Source organism: Puma concolor, chromosome A1, assembly GCF_028749965.1.
Source record: "Puma concolor isolate L17-30 chromosome A1, mPumCon1.1.hap2, whole genome shotgun sequence".
Lineage (NCBI taxonomy): Eukaryota > Metazoa > Chordata > Mammalia > Carnivora > Felidae > Puma > Puma concolor.
The window spans coordinates 20,121,909-20,139,011 of NC_141667.1; the positions used below are offsets into that span (position 1 = coordinate 20,121,909).

Genomic DNA, 17,103 nt, shown 5'->3' on the forward strand with positions numbered 1-17,103 from the left:
AGAAATCGTATATATATATATATATATATATTTATTTAAGACATTTGATGAATCGTATGGAATTTTTTTTTTCATTTGAGGTTAGTTATTTGCAAATTACATCCAGAACTTTGGTTTTTTTTCCCCACTTACATTACTACCTTTATTTCTCCTCATCACATCATCACTATTGCTGTCATACAAATAACAAACAAGAGAAGAATATTTGGCAAAACCCATGAATTGGTATAACATTGGTTCATGAAATTTATTTGTTTCATGATTAGCTGTTCTGATTATACCTTTTCCCAAGTGATAGAGAAGGAGGGAACAAGAGAAATAGGTAAGTGAATTTGATCTTATCAAAACATTGCTATTTTTTAAATCTCAATTTGTTTAGAGACATCAAGTGTGTGTGTGTGTATGTGTGTGCGTGTGTGTGCGCGTGTGTATATGTTTTGATATCTGATTGAATTTTGAAGGTTCTAATCTTGGCTAATACATTGAATTGCTTCCATTTGGTCAATAATATTTTGGAGACATGACAGTGAAACCTGTCTGGGTGTATACTGATTATTGCAGTTTCTACAGAAATGCATGTAACTAATGTGATGTATGACAAGGTGACCCAGTGATAGTGATGGTAGTGATAACAAGTGGACTAGATATCCCAGCACAGTTGTCAACTCAATTTAGTGAGGCAAAAGAAAACCCTGCAAGACTTTTTCCCTTGGGTAGCTTGTTTTTCATCTAGTTTGCTCCTTCATTATTATTACAAATTGAAATTAACTTATTTCCTCAATCTCATCTTTAATATGCTAAGATATGTCAAATGCGTCCAATTGCATTGAACAATTTGAATACATTCTATTTTAATCTTATTGATTATATTGATCTCATTCTGCTCCTCAAACAACACAGCCAAAAATATGCCATCCATTTCTGCAAATGAAACCTCTAGGTAAAGGTTAATTACAAGGCTTTTAAGTGACACAACTGAAAGAGACAATGATCAATTGAAAATAGACCCTAATAGAGTATGAGAATTTTCCCTTACAACATAAGGGTTGGAATTATAAACCACAGATGCCAGTTCCCAGCTTCCCATGCCAGCTGGGGGTACATTTGATCCCACTTTTCCCCATTGGATTTGAAAACTGCTTAATTATCCTTGTATTCTAATGACCGTGTTTGCAGCAGGGCATTGAGACCTAAATCCTTTCTCTACAAGAGATGGTTTCAGTTTATCTGTCTAAAAAGAGTGATTTTTTTTCTTATGAAGATACATATTCAATTTTGATATAGTAAGAAAAAGACACATTTGCATCCTTTCAATTAAAAAAAGTGCAGTAAATCTGTTCTCTGTGTGTGTGTGTGTGTGTGTGTGTGTGTGTGTGTACATGCACGCATGAAGTGGGGGGAGAGATGCAAATTGGCACTTTTTCAGGGACAGTCTAGCTATTTGCTATTCCACAGTAGCTTCAGGAGTCTGTGGTGGCAGCTGGTAGTGTTTCTCTGATAGCCATGCTTCCAGGAAACAGCAGAGAGCTAAGACTTAACCTAAAACAATAAACTCAATCCTATTAACCACTTACTACCCTTCCCCCCTTCATACTGATCCCTTTCCAGAAAACATCTGTCTTCCTGGTCTCCCTTTTGCATGCATAAAGTCACTTCTAAAGTTCACAGCTTCCTGAGCATTTTTCTATTCTCTATTTAAAAATGTGTTTTTCCCACCATCATCTGACAACCTTTCAACAGCAGAAGTTGTGCCTACTATTTAGTTTTATTGTCTCTGTCAAGAATGCTCTGCTCACATACTAAGCAATGAAGCACATGCATGACTAATGAGCAGCAAAAATTATTGGGGCAATGCTGTGAAATAAGACAATTTCCCTTTAGGGAAATAAACTTTATTGATCTCATCCACCTCCCAGAGCCCTTCCTTCAATTGCTTATTTTGTGTGGGGATGGTTTAGTTTAGTTTAGTTTCAGGGTATTTTTTAGTTTTTCTTTTCTGTATGTTTTTTCCATCATGAGAATCTTACTTTCCACTTATATTGCACATTCATGCATTTACTGTAAACTAAATTCACTTCAAGACTCATTGATCATCACCACTGTTTCCCCTCTCCTTTTAACTTTTTTGTTGAAATCCATGTTATTAATTCAAATATATTTTCATTAAGACTACTCTTTGATGATATCCTTCTAATAGATACCTAAAAGGTACACTCTTTTAATTTTTGTTGTTGTTCACAAATGCCTTTCTTTTGCCTGGTATGTTTGGTAGTTTGGTTGGGGACATGATAGTTGAATCATAATCTGACCTTCTCAGTAGTCTATAGATGTTCTCCCTTTGTCTTCCACCTTCTATTATTGAAAATTAGAAGTTCCTTAAAAAATTCTTGCTAATCAGTTGTTTCCTAAAAGGTGGTTCATTTTTTTTTAATTCATGGAAGATACGATTTTATCCAGATATTGCCTTTCCTACTCTCTATTCATTTTCCCTCAACAACTTGACACATAGTAGGCACATGAGAAATATTCAGGATACATAAATATTTGCTGAGTGCCTACCAGTGATGGCTATTCTGCTAGATAAAAATTTAAGCCCCTTTACCGCCTGCTTATTAAATTTAGAGTAGGTAAGTAAAGTGGGCAATTAAACATTTCATTATAAGGACTAATGAGTTACAATTGTTTAGGGATTCGATAAAGTTCTCTCTGTGGAAGCAAACAAATGATGTATTTTAATGAATCATATAAGTCATCTGGGCTTTAAAAAAAGTTTTTTTCTCTGTTTACTTGAATTTCCAAACTGACCAAATGTCTAAACGTCTTAGTGAGAGAACATAGGGTAATAATCTCTTCCTTTGTATCCTTGTTTCGTTCATCATTTGGGCACTTAGCTTGTTAATTATTGCAAAAACACACAGAAACTAATTTTGCTGAACCTAGCCCAGCATTCATACCCATCTGCAACCTAGACCAAATTTGAGGATTTAATCCAGCTTATATGAGGGGCTAGAGAATTATCAGGTTTAGAAATAAAAAGGAGTCAGCAATACTCTAGACAGAAGAAAGAGCATATGTGAAAGGCTGGAAGCAAGAAAGAGAATAAAAAGCAGGTAAGAGATCATGAAGTACACATAGTGATATTAAAAGTATGGACTTGAATGCTACCAGGAGGCACTGACTGGACACAGATTCTTGATGTGAACTGACCTGAAAAGTCATTCTAGGAGTTTCTACAAACAGGAGCGATGCTGGAATGATCTGGTAGTTATGTAATAAACAGGCTTGGAAAACACATAGCCCTCATTTCCACGAGTGCTTTCCATTTAATTCAAAACAATACCAATAAGTAAAACTATCTAAAAACAATCTAATAGGTATAAAGGAGCCCCTATTTTTGTAATAAAGAGAAATGCTTTTGTAAATTTTGTACTTGATTTCTATCTTAGCTAGTGTAAAACATATTCATTTTGTTTAAAGTTTAGCTGCTTTTTCACTTTTGTAAGAATCTCTTTAGAAAGCAGTCAGTGGGTGTGGGATGTTTCCTGAGACTCGCAGGGTACCTGCAGAAATTCTGAGATTTCCTTAAAAATAAAATAAATTGGGTGGCCTGGGTGGCTCAGTGGGTTAAGCATCTGGCTTCAGCTCCAGTCATGAGCTCATGGTCCTGACTTGGAGCCCCATGTTGGGCTCTCTACTGTCAGCACAGAACCCACTTCTCCCTCTCTCGCTGCTCCTCCCCCACTCACGAACTCTCTCTCTCTCTCAAAAATAAACATTAAAAAAAATAAATCTTGAGAACATAGGTCTGCCCAAAATGAACACAAATCCCTGTTACAACTTAAAAAAAACAGCTGTTTAGGGTTAGTATTCCAAAATATTTTTAAAAAATCTGATAGAACTCAACACCCATAAACCAAATAACCCATTTAAAAAATGGACAGAAGACACAACCAGACATTTTTCCAAAGAAGACACAGATGGCTAAAAGATACATGACAAGATCCTCAACATCTCTTATCATCAGAGAAATGAAAATCAAAACTACAATGAGATACCACCTCACGCCTGTCAGAATGGCTAAAATCAACAACTTAAGAAACAAGTGTTGGCGAGGATGTGGAGAAAATGGAAACCTTGTACACTGTTGATGGGAATGCAAACTGGTGTAGCCACTCTGAAAAACAGTATGGAAGTTTCTCAAAGAGTTAATAATAAAACTACCTTATGATCCAGTATTTGCACTATTGGGTATTTACCCCCAAAACACAAAAACACAAATTCAAAGGCCTACATGCAGCACTATTTACAGCAGCCAAAATGGAAACAGCCTAAGGATCCATCGATAGATGAATGGATAAAGAAGTGGTATACACACACACACACACACACACACACACACACACACTGGAATATAACTCAGTCATAAAAAGGAACAAAATCTTGCCATTTTCTGTGACATGGATAGAGATAGAGTATAATGTCAACTGACATAAGTCAGTGAGAGAAAGAAAATACTATATGATGTCACTCATATGTGAAATTTAAGAAATGAAACAAATGGGCAAAGGAATAAGACAGAGAGAAAGATGGAGAGAGAGACAGAGAGAAACCAAGAAATGGACTCTTTAACTATGGAGAACAAACAGATGGTTACCAGCGGGGAAGTGGGGAGGAGATGGGTGAAATAGACGACGGAGAATAAAGACTACACTTATCAGGATGAACTCTGAGTAATGTATATCATTGTTGAATTACTACATTGTACACACAAAACTAATTAACACTGTATGTTAACTATACTGGAATTAAAATAAAAAACTTAAAAAAATTAAAAACTTATCAATACACTTTAATACAGTTGACTAGGAAGAGGGGCATAATCAAAATGCATTTTGTTTGAGGATTTGCAAAACTTGAAAAGCTAATATTTTCAAGTTATTTAGAAGTTATCATTTAAAGCAGTAATTTAAATGTTTATATTAAAATATTTTAAATGTAATTTAATATTAAGATGTATTATTAAAAAATATACACGTGTTCCACAGAAAGTTTTTGGGATTCTTTTTTTGCATTGAAAATATCATTGTCATAAGCTATTGTAACACATCTTGTTCTGTATGAGGCAGTATACTCAGAGGTCAGAAAGTATATTGAACTTGTACATGGTCTTGAGGATATGCATACGTGTATTTGCATGTGCACACAGTATGTCCTGCTGTGTTAGATTGAAACCTTCTTGAATAAACAATCTTCAACATAATTTTTGTATGCTTTTTCTTTTTAACATGAACTCTGGAAAATAACGGATAGCTGCTACTCTAATAATTGATAGTTTGGCTGGTTGGCATATCTCCTAGTTCTATCATCTAGCATTTTTTTTTTTTTTTTTTTTTTAGTTTTACTGAAATACTGTTGCACTGTTTTCTTTAACTATATGGGTACTTTATCCCCCCAAAATGTAGGCACTTTATCCCCCCAAAAGAGGCAACTATCCTAGAATAGCTTAAAAATTATTTCAAAGTTCTTTCACTTCAAACATTCTTCAGAGGCAAACATATTCAACTTAAGTCGGAAGTTTAACGAACTGAGCCACCCAAGTGCCCTTGAGATAAGTGTTTTTGTTTGTTTGTCTGTTTGTTTGTTTTACTTTAGACTATGTAAAATGAGAATATTTGTTACCCAGATTTCTCTTTTCCCCCCTTTGACCAAGATATTGGCTACATCTTCCATTTTATAATTTCTCTAAACCTGCTTGGACTACTTTTAATAAAATTATACATTCTCACTTCCAGAGAACACAAAATATGTGTTTGTAGGTTCACTTCTACTTTTTATTTGTTTATATCTACATTATTCCATTTTCTCAATCCAATTCTTTTTTTATCATAGCCACCGCATTTATCTATATAATGCATGATTTTCCAAAATTTATCTGATTTTTTTTCTCCTTTGATGTTCTTTTGCTTTTGTTATCAGAGTAATATTGTCTTCCTAAGATACGTTTGGAAATATTCTGTTCTTCCTCCATTTTCTCAACATATTTGCCTAGGACTTGTAGTATTTCTTCTTTAAAAACCTGAAAAATTCAGCGTGCCTGGGTGGCTCAGTCAATTAAGCATCAGACTCTTGGATCTGTGTGGCTCAATCAGTTAAGCATCAGACTCTTGGATTGGGCGGAGGTGGTGATCTCAGTGTCATGGGCTGGGGCCACATGTCGGGCTCTGCACTGACAGTGCAGACCCTGCTTGGGATTCTCTCTCTCTGCTCTCCTTCCCCCACCTCTGTCTCTCTTTCTGTCTCAAAAATAAATAAATAAACATTAAAAAAAATAATAATTTAAATGTTTGAAAAATTCAACAGCAAAGCAATCTGTAAAAACTACACATTTTCCCATAGTAGGAAAATGCTTTATTTATAATAAATACTTATTATTTTTATTTTAAAATGTTTATATTTATTATTTAAATATAAATATTTAAATGTCTATTTTATTGAATAACTATTGGACTATTCAGATTGACTTTTTCAAAGTCAATTTTGGTAATTTGTATAGTCAAAGAATGCACCATTTCTTCTAAGTTTCTAATTATTGGCTTTATGATTTTCATAATATTCCTGTGTTATTTTTTTATTGGTAGAGTTGGTGAAAACATTTTATTTTTTACTCCTGTCATTTATTAATTTTATTTATTTTGAGAGAGAGTGAGAGAGAGAGAGAGAGAGAGAGAGAGAGAGAGAGAGCATGAGCAAGGGGAGGGGCATAGAGAGAGGGAAAGAATCCCAAACTGTCTTCCAGCTGTCAGGGCACAGCCCTATAAGGGGCTTAATCTCACCAACCGCTAGACCATGACCTGAGCCAAAATCAAGACTTCGACACTTATCGGCCTAAGCCACCCAGGTGCCTCAAATTCACTCCTGTTATTTTTAAAATGCATTTTCCCATTTTTTTCTCTGGATAAGTGTCTCTACAGATTTACTAATTTTGTCAACAATTTCAAAAAATAAACTTAGCATTTTATTGAACAAAATAATAAAGAAAATCTTTCTTTCTTTCTTTCTTTCTTTCTTTCTTTCTTTCTTTCTTTCTTTTATATTTCATTTCCTTTCTCCTTTTTGGGGTTTCATTTAATTTTTTATTTTGCATTTCTTCTTGTGTATGTTCGTAGGCATAACATTCTCTAACTTTTCACTTACATAAATTACAATAAATTTTAGAGTGATATAGACTTCTAGATTGACTTTTTATTTTCCCACATTAAAAATGTTATCCTGTTTTCTGTTTTCTGTTTTGTTTTCTGTTCTGTTTCTGATGAAAATGAAGCTATCAGTATATATTGTTCCCTATATTTAAGATAGCTTATTCATTGGTTGCCCTTTCTTTCTTTTTCTCTTTCTTTCTTTCTTTCTTTCTTTCTTCTCCCTTTCCCTCTCTCTGTCTCTCTCCCTCCCTTTCTCCCTCCCTTCTTTACCTTTATTTTTTTCACTGTTGGCTTCCAACATGTTAACTATTTCATACCTAAGCATCTCTCTCTCTCTCTCTCTCTCTCTCTCTCTCAGTATTTACTGTTAACATTAGTCAAACTTTTGGATAAATAGGTTTCTAAAAAAAAATTGGGAAGTTTCTAGGTAGTATGCTTTCAAATATTTTTCTGCATAATTTTATTTCTGGGATTCCAATTACATTTAGATTATAATGCTTGAAATTGTCCAAAATAAGAAATTGTTAATTGCTTTCAAACAAATTATTTTTCTGATTATGCTTCAAATATGATAATATATATTAATCTGTTGATGTTTACTTATCTTTTTTCTGCAATCTCCAGTTCACTGTTATGCTCTAGTAATTTTTTCATATTCTACATTGTAATTTTCAATTCATTAACCTTTAAACACTGGATAAAATAGTTTAATAAAATAATTACAAATAAAAATATTACCATCCTGGTGAATTGCATTAAAAAACACAAATGTCTGTTTTCACAGTGAAATATCTTAGTTTTTTAGTGAATCTTATTTTTTAGCTATAGAAGCATGAGAACAGAACAAGCAGAGAATCCATTAATATTGCTGCCTAATTATATAGAAAGAAAGATTGGTGAATTACTTCTCTTTACTTGTAGATAAACACCATATTTTTATACAATAAAATAATAATAAAATTTCAGTTAGTTAGATAGAGATAACTATAATTATTAGAGTATTTTTGTTGACTGAATCAGATAATAAACCCATCCATAAATGTAAGAATTCCTCTCCACAATGAATTTCTTAAAAAACAAATATGAAATGCAGATAATTTGGAGTGGTATTTTGCAATTGCTCTTTTTACAATGGGCCTAGAAAAGTATTGTTCAATTTGAGATCTAAGAATTATAGATCCTGAAGAAAGCAGTAAAGTGATCTTCAACCAGTTATCTCTGTTTTCCTGTCTGATATTGGAAAAAATTTTGTGAGCAATAAAAGCAGAATGATCACATGGATAGATAAGAAATAGTAAGTTCTTAAAATAAGCAACCATATGCTCTAGTCTTTGAGAAAGGAAGAATTTCTAGACAAAATGGAAAAAGTCTTTAAGGAAGTAGGCCAGGGAAGGAAGGAAGGAAGGAAGGAAGGAAGGAAGGAAGGAAGGAAGGAAGAGTGGGAGGAGGGAAGAAGATACAAAAGCAAGCTTTTAGGAAGTTTGATAAAAATAAAATAGTGGCATAATATAATAAGAAAAAAATTATGCCTTATTATAAAACATAATACAATTAAAACATTATTTTCTTTTTCTCCCCGTATTCTTTAAAGAACTGTACTGTCTTAACTTAGGTACATAACAACATACTTTATAGACTGGTGACTTAAATAATACACATTTATTTCCTTGCAGTTCTGAAGCTTGGAAGTCCAAGGTATCAGCATGGTCAGGTTCTGGCAAGATCTCTCTTCTTGGCTTGTGGATAGTAAACTTCTTAGTATGTGCTCACATGGCAGAAAAAAATAAAAGAAAGCTCTCTGATATCTCCTCTTATAAGGGTACTAAAAACCAATAGATTGTTCAACCTATTGGAAAAGAAAACAATTCTGAAGTTGGGCACCTAGAGAAATAAGTGGAGCAGGTAAATATGAGAAGGGAATTCTTGTATTTGAGATTGTGGAGGATTATCAGTTATTAGAATGGAGTTTCAGGTATGACCATGCTTGGCATGGGTGGCAGAGAAATTTATTGGAGTAGAGAATATCAAGTTAAGGGCAATAGAAAGATCATCTATGGAGACATTACAATCATCATAGTTCAGGACAAAAGAAATATTGTAAAGAATGTCAGAAAACTAAGGGCCACATCTTTAAGATTTTGAGTGAATCAGATGACTACCATCAGGTAGTGAATGGAATAATCAGACAGTATTAGCTTTCAATATGGCTTTCATATTATGTTTAATCAATGTTTTATTTTATGCTGGGCATTACCAAATAGGAACTTTCCAGAGAAGTGCACTGAATAACATATAGTACCTAAAGACACTTTCTTTCACTTATTCCACATACTTTCAGGGGGAAAAAAACTAGTTATGATGGACAAAAGTTATAAGGCAAATGTCAGCTCTAAAAATTCAACATTTTAAACAATGGTCTGGTTTAGAAAGAATGGGTCTCAAGTTACTGGATGTTCAAGCAAAGTCTGTATGACCATCTTTCAAGGATTCTGTAGAGAAGATTAATTATTTCCATGGGAAGGTTTTTTGGTTTTTTTTTTTTTTTTTTTACTTCTCCAGCATTCTACCCTTATAATGGAAACAGTAGAAAAATACCACACATTGATCAAATAACTTTTCTCTCTACCCTATCCCCTTCTTCTTTCTCCCCCCTCTTTGCCTTCCTTCCTCCTTTCCTTCATTTCATCAAGTGCCAGATACTGTGCTAAGTGCAGTGGATAAACAGTTAAAAATACATTCAGTGAATCCAGGTATTGTACTTCTAGTGTAGGGACAGGAAATCAAAAAGTTGATTTTAATCACCCTTGATTTATATTTCATATAAATATCTTCAAATATACTTGTATCTTCAAATATATTTGTATATATGGAAGTCAAGGATCGGTTCACAGAGGAGAAAATGCTTGAGCTAGCTCTGTACGATGAAGTAGGTTTTCATAGTTTGAGAAAAGGGAAAACAAATTTTAAAAGCTAGAAAAAGCATCTGACTAGATGTGGAGGCCCATAACTGGAGACACCAGGAAAGGTTAACACCTGTTAACTTTGGTAAAAGGTAACTGTAATTGGAGGAATGGGGCTGCCAGAATTGACTGGAAGGTGAGGCACAGACTGCAGGCAGGAGCTTGGTTATAAAAATCTTTGCACTTGAACTCGGAAACCAAAGAATTTATGATTTGTTTTCTGGTTTCTTATGTGTCTATTTCTCCTAAAATATAAAAGTGGTCATGTCACTTCTTCAGTGTGACAGTTGAGTCCAACCTTTTGTCTCAATAATCCTTCTAAATCCCATCGGTACCTCTTCTCCCTCACCCTTTTCAATAAAGGGTAAAACACTTGTACTCCACCCCCCCTACCAGGTTCTTCTAGAGCTGCATGTTCTCTTTTGCCTCAGAGTCTGGTTAAAGCTGTTCATTCTATTTGGGACAATCATTTCATCCAGAATTCTTTAAGACCCAATGCCTCCATTTTCCTTATCTTCAATTTGCAAATTCACATGCAACTTTCAAGTTACAGTTGATTGCAAAGGCTTTGGCTGACTCTGAAACATTGCTAGGTCCTCTATTTACAGGCTCCCGTAGGAATTCTGTTTTCATATTTATGGTACACATATCATTGCTAGATAAATTTAAGCCTTTCATCTTCAACTATAAGCGCCATGAGACCAGGAGCTCTGAATTCTTACTGTTGAGTGTATGATTAGATAGGTAGCTAAATGGAATGAAATATAAATCAAGGGTGATTAAAGTTCAGTGAATCAAATAGAATGTAATTTGGTCCAATGTGTGGTTTAGAAGATTCTCTTTGTTGAGCCTGAGGCAGATACATGGAAAGAGATAAGATTAGAGAAAATCTATCAGGATATGAGTTAGGAATATATTTCAATAGCTTAGGAAAGAGGGCATTACGGAGGAATAGCAGAGAGCATGAAATGGAAACAATAGATTACAGAGATATTTAGATGGTATACAGTAAATAATTGGCCGTACAGGTAGTGAGAGGAGGGTGTTGGTGGTGGTGAGGATGAGGATGACATTATTCTGGCTGATTAACTATGTACGTGATGGTGTCTCTTATCAGAACAAATATTGACATAAGAATAGCTGATTTGGGGATGAGGCAATTAGGTCCAATTTTAAACAGCTTAAGCTATTCATATAGACAGAAAATTGGCTTTACAATATATCTATTACTCTCTACATAGGTTTGGACAGGAAATTTACATTACCGAATCAGTGTATAGAAGGTTAATTATTAAGTAATAAAAATGAATAGGCTTTCAGCAGGCAAAGTGTAAAATGAGAACACAATAGGGTAGGATATTACCTTGGGGAGCCTCAACCCAGAAAGGTTGCAAAAAAAAAAAAAAGGTAGCTAAGATAGCAAAGTTACAGGACAATGAGGAGAGACCTTTTACATGGAGCCAAGGGAAAATAAAATTTCCTGAAGCAAGTGATCAAAAATATCAGATGTGGCAGGGAGGTCAAATAAAAAGAGACTGGAAAGTGTTCATTAGATTTCATCACATGTTATTGCTGCCTATTGTCAGAGAGGTTTCAGTCAAACGGCAGGGCCAGCAATGAGACCACAAAGGCTGAAGAGTGCTTGTAAGGAAAGGTAGTAAGAGGATTGGCTCCTCCGTAGAGAAATGTACCTGTGTTTGGAAACAGAAGGAAAGCACCACAAGGCGTTCAAGCTGTTGGAAGGGTATTCGTTAAAATGGTATTATCCTTGATTGCAGTGGTATTTCAGAGTAAGAATGCTTGTTTTGCATAAGGAAATAATATCCCCCAATCCTATGACCTATACAAAGCAAGGTACCCTCTCAAAACATATTAATCCTTGCCCTGCTAAAATGTGTAGCCTCCATATTTTTGTTTCCGTGTGAAGGTAACCGTATTTGTTCCCTAATATTTTAATCTGAAGGTTAAGATGATAAAAGTGGTTTGATAGGTACCTAAAGGTATTTGGTGACACTGAATGGCTGTTTAAATCTAAAACATGTCTATTACTCTTCTAGCAACCACTGGTTGGGGTTCTGAACAGATAACACACGTTTATGGGAGCTTACTTTTAAATGTCTGCATACCCATTAGGAGACAGGATTTCTGTCCTGGTACCTCAGTAGATAATTTATCATTGACAGTCACTTCCGTTAAGACTGCAGTCTAAATTTTAAACACTCCTTTCCTCACCTTCAACTAGTTACAATGTCACTTTGTGTATTGTCATAAATATTTCATGCTGGAAATTTGTCAAGATGAGGGGAAAAAAAGCAATATGCACATGGTAATTCCCTGAAGTGTGTTCTCCAGTAGCTAAAGTGTCTGTCTTACATTAAAGAAATTAAGTAAATTATAGTGCATTAACTTGGTAGTATATTGTTCTTCTTAAAATAGTCATACAAATTTTTGTCACATATAAAAAAAAAATGAAGTTCCACTAAAAGGCAGATATAGAATGATTTGGTCATTACTATTTCAACCATAAAATATATGTATCCATATTCACAATATTTGGAAGATAACATGCAAACATGAAAATAGTTGAGACATGTTTTTGATTTATAAGGTATTTTATTTTCTCAAAAATTCACTTTGTTTTTCAACAAGAGGATATATCATAGGCTCCTTTGTTGCCATTGTTCCAATTTATCCAACCTCATATAAAAAAAGCTAGTGAAACATCATCAGCAATTAAATTTAGACCACCTTCAGCAGAGAGGTTTCTTGGCTTTTTATAAATAATGTTAAGGTAACATTGTAATATTATTTTCTTTACGGTATATTCATCAATGAGTAACATCTCTCCTCATGTAAATGGGCCATAAAATTCTCTCCCTCCATGATTCCACAAGTGATCTCAGTGATTCCTTATTTGCCACAGAAAATCCAAAAATATTTTCATTTTCCTGAAGATTGAATTCTGCTCTTGGGTGAAGCAATTGTTGGGCACAAAGTTCCAACTTCACAGATGGTTATTAGACTTGCATTGCCCTGAGACAGAACCCTTATGTTGCTCTGTATTTTTCTATATTATTTGGAATTAATTGTATTTTCACCCCAACAAAGGGTTCAAACACATGCAATTAAAAACAAAGCACAATTGCTTCCTTTGGTCTAAATAGAACTAAAAGTCATGAATTTTTTTGTTGTTGCTCACTTTTAGAAATTTATAGTTTAGTTAATAAGCCTTTGATTGGGCATCAGGCTAACTCATATAATAAAGTGAATCAAGGAAGGAACATGTGGCCCATGTCCTGGGCAAACTCCTTGAAGTAGGCGTGGATTGGCATCCATTCAAGTGCCTTCAGGCTGGTCTGGGGAGAAGTGGAATCGGTGGTGAGCAGGTGCAGGGGGCTAACAAGACTCATGGTTGAACCCAGCCAGTAGACTGCTACTCACACTTCTGTTGATTGGCCGGCAAGTGCTTCACCACATGTATATAATAGGTCCTTGTACACATGCCCACTTCTCTTAGTCTTTAGATTGCCTTCCTCAACATTCTTTTAAGGCAATTCTGGAATATATACATCATTAAAAACTGTTTGTTTGTTTTATTCCAAGATTCACCAAACCAACCCAACAAAATATTAGGACTGTAAGTGTGAACTCAGGTAAAATCTTTTGGCGGGTAGATAACTTTGCCTCAGCCTTGCAGGGCAACTCCAGGAAGGCAATGGAGGTACAACATAAGAAGCAAGGGGGCACTAGTGTTCATATCCATGCACGAGTAAGATATTGGTTAACAGCCACCATGGGGCTGTAAAATCCCTATGCATGTAGGCAAAATGGGTTTTGGCAGGCTGGGGTCAGCCCTCTGACACAGAGGTGCAAGTGCTGGCTGTTGGGAAAGCAAAGGAGTTTTGATAGTGTCTACTGTGCCACAGTTCACGTAAATTATCTATAAGTGTGTGTGTGTGTGTGTGTGTGCGTGTGTGTGCGCTTTTTCAGTTATCTTTTCAATAAATATATTTCCTTATTTAAAAAAAATGGTCCTTAGTGACTTTGGTTAGAAGAACTATATACCACAGTGACACTGATATAGCCTTCCTTCACCACTACCTTTCTCCATAGTCCTTGATCTCATATCCATTATATTGAGGAACATATCCTAGGAGACCTGATGAATGTTTTTCAATTTGCTAACAGACATCTACCCTAACCTCAGTCACAGAGACTAATGTTTGGTTAGATAGATAAGTTTACTTTTTTTTTTTCCTTAGTAAAAGATCCAAAAGAAATGGCGATATCAATGAGGCAGGCTGGTCGTTCCTAAGGGAAGCCCAGTAGTTTATCAACATCACTTTCTTTCTTGGCATATCTCACTAAGCCCTGATATAATTTATTTAAGGATTAATATGATGTCAAATTTAGTATCCTCATCTAGAACATAAATTTATATGAAGTCACAGAATCATATATTTTTAAAGTTAGAATAAGCTATGATGTCATCACTCAGGTCAATCCTCTCATTTTACTAATGAAGAAGCCATGTTTGTAGAGAACAAATATCTTTACACAAGAGTATAGATTTTAAAAATTTGAAGCATGATAGTTTTGCCTCTCAGCTCAATGATTTCCCTTCTTCCTTACATGCTGTTTAATTTCAATAATGTTCCCCACTGTCACTCTGCAATATAAGTATGTTTTTATAGGTAAACACTTATGGTTATATTTAAAAGAAAACCCAAATTCATGATTCAAGTAGAGGTATATTATGCTGTAGCTACCATGGCTTTCTATAGTGTATTTTAAAAATTCCTTCTTATTTCATAATTAGCTCATTTGGTGGCAAAAGATGGATGCTTTGATTTTCTAAGTGGGTATAAAACTTTAAACATATAGAGTGGTTCGGAGGAAATGAAGTACTTTTTCCCCCTTCAAAAGTGTTCTTCATAGTGATATGTGATCAGGAAGGCAAGAATCCCACTTTTCTAAATAGTATACATGCACAAGAGGTCACAGTTAAGGTTACCTTGGGAGTTCTAATTCTGAATTTCCTGAATTTTGTGGTTTTCAATCACAACTTTAATGTTCCATTAATGCAGGGCATTTTTTTACACTGAACTGTTTTATGTCTTTTATTCTGCACTAATGGACATTGTGTTGATTTCTATGAATATCAAGGAGAGCTCAATATTCTGGTAAAACTCTTTTTAGTTCATGTTTTATTTTTTAAATCCTTTTATTTGAGTTTGACTAAAACAATGTAAAAGCTTTTCTATCAATAGCCATTTTTTTTTATTTTTTAGAAAAAGACCAAGAAATATTGTTCTGTGTATTTAAAATTAAGATGTGCCTCTGAAAAGTTCGAAAATTTAGTGATTTTATTGTTTTCGTAGCTTTAAAATACATTAAATTATACGCCAGTATCTTTGTCATTCAAATTTAAAAACGTCAGACTACCTATCATAAAAACAACACAAAACAAACAATAAAAACTTGAATTCAACATGAATATGAATCACTCTTATATTCAAAGCGCAGCTCTTTAATTCTCGAATAATTTGTGAATTTCTTGATAGAAGTGATAATGTTTTAATGTTTTTGGTGTAATCAATCAGAGTTCTGAGTTAGTTATTTAATAAATACTTATTGAATTAAATAGAGTTTTTGAGTTTCTAGACTTATTGTGTTTGTTCTCTATCCTCAAATACGCCTTCTTCATTTTAAGTCAGGGGTGGTACACATCAATTCCAATGAACTTAGTGATAGTTCTAGCCCTGAACAGTACTCAGCAGCTAATTAAAAAGGAAGAAAGATGTGACTTGGTAATTATGCACACACCTATTATTTGAAGACAGATTCTAAGCTTAGTGAAAGCAAGGACTGTGTTTTGTTTGCCACTCCAAGCCAGTAGCTATAATGTAATGCTATTTAAATTTGGCTCCCTAGATCTTAAATGGTGTGTTTAGTATTTTAAAATCAGGTTGACATCTTCATAATATGACAAACCTAAGACATTTCCCATACATATTTTATACATAACATTTTTTTCTTAGAATGCAATTGTTTTCTGAATATATTAAGTAAATGAGTTTAGAAGCATTAGAATTGTACTCTGATCCACATTTTTATTCTTAGGTATATATTCAAGATTAACGTGTTAATATTCACCAAAATTCAGGCACAAAAATGTCCATAGCCTTACTTATGATCATCAAAACTGAACACACACTCAGTATATATATATATACTCAGTATATATATATATACACTCAGTATATATATATATATATATATATATATATATATATATATATATATACATATATATATATGTATATCATGTATATATGTAAAATTCATGGAATGGGTTTTTAAATTCATGCAATGGAATATTATACAGTAATGCTAATGAACCTACTACAATTATATGCATAAAAAAGAAATAGATCTCACAGACTGTTGCACTAGAGAAGGCAAACCCAATTTTATGCTATATGATCCTATTCATATAAATTTCACAAAGAAAACTAGTTTGTGGTTTTAAAGTTAGGATAGAATTTACTTTGGGGGAAAGCAATGACAGGTATGGGAGCTTTTGGAGGTAATTTTGGCTGGCAACTTTGTATTTTGAGCTGAGTTTTGGCTACACAAATGTGATCAGTTTGTGAAATTCATTGAGCTATATACTTGTTTTGTGAACTTTGTTACAAATTCTACACTGGGGGCACCTGGGTGGCTCAGTCAGTTGAGTGTCTGACTGTTGATTTCGACCCAGGTCATGATCCCAGGGTCAAGGGATTGAGACCCTCAACGGGCTCCATGCTGAGTGTAAAGCCTCCTTGAGATTCTCTCTCTCTCCCTCTGCTCCTCTCCCCTGCTCACACTCTTTCTCTCTCTGAAAAAAACACAAGCAAAAACAACAAACAAACAAAAAAACACTACACTAATTTAAAAAA

The 17,103-nt window shown here is 34.2% G+C and overlaps 1 long non-coding RNA gene across 1 annotated transcript in view; it reads left to right on the forward strand.

The window, feature by feature from the left end:
* Positions 1-264: 264 nt before the first annotated feature.
* LOC147584045 (uncharacterized) overlaps positions 265-17,103 on the forward strand; it is a 31,238-nt gene continuing 14,399 nt past the window's right edge. Inside the window, exon 1 of the long non-coding RNA XR_015240580.1 lies at positions 265-322. This is a non-coding gene — a long non-coding RNA (uncharacterized LOC147584045). The remainder of the gene's footprint in view (positions 323-17,103) is intronic.